Here is a 3,031-nt window from a genome sequence, read left to right as displayed (position 1 = left end):
AGAAGTGAGCATTCTTCCTCCACCATGGCACACTGTGACGCCACAGGCCTAAAGCAACAGAGCTAAGCAACCAGCTAAAGTCGAAAGTTTCTTTTAATAAAAAGATTGAGGAAAGTGACTTCCGCTCGTTTTTCCGTGTGGTGCTTTCGGTCTGTCGACGCTAGGCTGTTCTCGACCCGCGGCGAGGCCGGCGCACCGCAGTCATGACAGAGGCTGATGTGAACCCGAAGGCCTATCCCCTCGCAGATGCCCATCTCACCAAGAAGCTGCTGGACCTTGTTCAGTAGTCGCGCAACTACAAGCAGCTTCGGAAAGGAGCCAATGAAGACTCCAAAACCCTCAACAGAGGCATCTCTGAGTTCATCGTGGTGGCAGCAGACGCTGAGCCCTTGGAGATCATCCTGCACCTCCCACTGCTGTGTGAAGACAAGACTGTCTCCTATGTATTTGTGAGCTCCAAGCAGGCCCTAGGACAGGACTGTGGTGTCTCCCGGCCCGTCATCGCCTGTTACCATCAAAGAAGGCTCCCAGCTAAAGCAGCAGATCCAGTCCATCCAACAATCTATTGAAAGGCTCCTGGTGTAGGCCTGTGGCTCTGCCCTTCCTGTCTGCTCCCACCCTACTCTGCATCATACCGTCTGTTAGCATGTAGTGTTTTCAGCCAGTTTCTATTATAAATATTGTACTAAAAAAAAGATTGAGGCTAGATCTTGAATTTATTCAATTTATTTGTAAAAGTAGGAGTGCCTTGAGAGTTCTCTTTCAGCTGTGAACATGCTGAACCCCCTCTCTCGAGCTTGCCTTGCGTGCCTGTGCTCTTGAGCTGTGTTGGGATCTTATCCTCTGACTGAGCTAACAAATCTGTTCTGTTCATATTTCATCTTGCTCAGCTGCATGTTGTTTGGGCCAGTTTTATACATTTTTGAACAGGGTGGATGTAATGAGGCTGGAGATGTCCAGTTTCCCCTCTGCTATGAAGCCGCTGGCACTAGACTGCCTTCCACTGCTGCCATAAACACTATGACCAAGGGCAGCTGGGGAGCAAAGGGTTATCTTACCTCACAGCTGTGGTTCCCTATCCAGGGAGGCCAGGGCAGGAGCTCAGGGCAGGAACCTGGAGGCAGGATCGGATGCAGAAACCGTAGAGGAACACTGCTTGCTAGCTTGCTCATCTTGGCTTGCTCAATCTGCCTTCTTATACATCTCAGGACCAACCCCCACCCATCCAGAGGTCGTTCTGCTCACAGTGAAACTCATTAATCACCAACTTGCCCACAGGTCAATCTGACAGAGGCAAGGTCTCAACTGAGGTTCCTTGTTCCCAGATAACCCTGGCTTATGCCACATTGACAGACAACTAGTTAGCACAGAACCTCGGTGACAGGGGGTCACGGACATCAGCTTTGGAATGGGTGCCTCAGCTTTGGGAGGCCAGGCTTTCCTATGCCTGGGTGCATTAGGCACAGTGAGCATTTTCCCACCTTATGGAGAGTTTTTGTGGCAACGGGAATTGGGGTCATGTTTCTCAGTCACCTGGCCTCTCTGTTCTGCTTTCATTGTTCCTCGTGTGGGACACTTTGACACTAGGCAGGTGGGTGGCATAAAATTGATTGCAGATTTATGGCTAAAGACTGGTCTGTCACAGCCTTCTCCCTCAGAACCCCTTTAACCTCCCTACAGATAGCCCCACAATATTGCATTCATCCCTCTACCGACTGTTTCTACCCGCCCCCCCCCCCCGGCCACTCTGCCCACAAAACCAGAGGCTGGGAGGTCAAGGAGGGGCAGAGGTCATGTACTGGTGGTACTCAGAAGGTCTTGGTTTCCAGGGTGCAATTCTACCTCTCCTGGTGTCACCGGTAGTGAGGTGCTTCTGTATTTGGTGTATCCACAGTGCCTTGGTGAGTGTGAGTTTGTGCCTCTTCTTGCGGCTGTGCCCAGGCTCTCAGTGGGGTACAGATCTGGAAGAGGACCCACTTGGTCAGAGGTGGTGTGTGGTTGGCTTTAGACATGCTAGTCTCTTTCCAAAATGGCCAACCAATTTACTTTCTATCAACTGTAAGGATGGGCAAAATCTCACAAACTCTGCCTCTAGATGCAGAGCTATAGGTAGTCGATGGCTGAGGAGAGCGGAAGGCATGGGCCTCCTGATATCCAATCCCACATGGCCAGCCTAAAGCACATGTATGTGCGCATCCATCACAAATGGCCTCTGTAAGTTGTGTGCACACACGGTCCTGCCCATTCTACACTGAGCGGCATCTTTCCTTCCTGCTTTGGTCTTTCTCCTCGGATGGAACTCCCCTCTCAGATGTCCATGTTGCAAATATCCTCCCTGTTCTATGCCCTGTGTGCTCATTTCCTGGTGGTGTCTTTTGACATCAACAAGTAAGTCCTCATGGGCTCCAGTCAATCAAGTTTATGGCCATGGCGTCCCTCCACATCTTAACGAGGCAGCCCTCCTAAGTCCTGCTCAGTGACTTCATTTATTTAGAGCGGCGTTTCGATGACGGCTCTGCACTGAGTCCCTCTCAGTCCCTCTCTTTCCCCTCACTCCATTTTCGTGCTCAGTGGGCTGCCGTCATTTGCTTTATTATTCTATATGAAGTTATTATTTGCTTACATGTTAGTTTGCTATCCAGCACCCTCACCCACCTCCCACCCTCTCTTTCGTAGACAAAGCCGAGAGGTGATTAGTTTTGAGTCTTCGGTTGTGTTTCTCAGTATGTGGTACAACCTTCACTGACCCAGAAGGCTGCTCCAGTTCCAACCAGTGCATCTCTATTTCTAATGAGGAGGAAAGAAGGTCAAGGGGAAGCTCATGTTTTCAACCACAGGACATTTGAGAGGAAGCTGACGAGGCCTTTGTGTTTGTGTCCCTCCCTCATTCATATACTGAACCTTTCAGAAGTGACTGCACGGCAGAAGTGGCACCTAAAGCTGAGGCCTGGCACAGTCTGCAGGGCAGCTGGCAGTTCCTGGGATAGGATCCCACCCCTCGTACTCCATGCTGCCTCTGTGACGCAGGTCT

The 3,031-nt window shown here is 50.7% G+C and overlaps 1 pseudogene; it reads left to right on the top strand.

Moving 5' to 3' along the window:
• The first annotated feature begins 203 nt into the window (after nucleotides 1–203).
• LOC125388537 (NHP2-like protein 1 pseudogene) lies at nucleotides 204–585 on the top strand (annotated as a pseudogene).
• Nucleotides 586–3,031: the final 2,446 nt, after the last annotated feature.

Source organism: Myodes glareolus, chromosome 6 (assembly GCF_982192425.1).
Source record: "Myodes glareolus chromosome 6, mMyoGla1.1, whole genome shotgun sequence".
NCBI lineage: Eukaryota > Metazoa > Chordata > Mammalia > Rodentia > Cricetidae > Myodes > Myodes glareolus.
The sequence above is the reverse complement of the archived record's forward strand: the minus strand, read 5'-3'. Positions and strand labels throughout refer to the sequence as shown.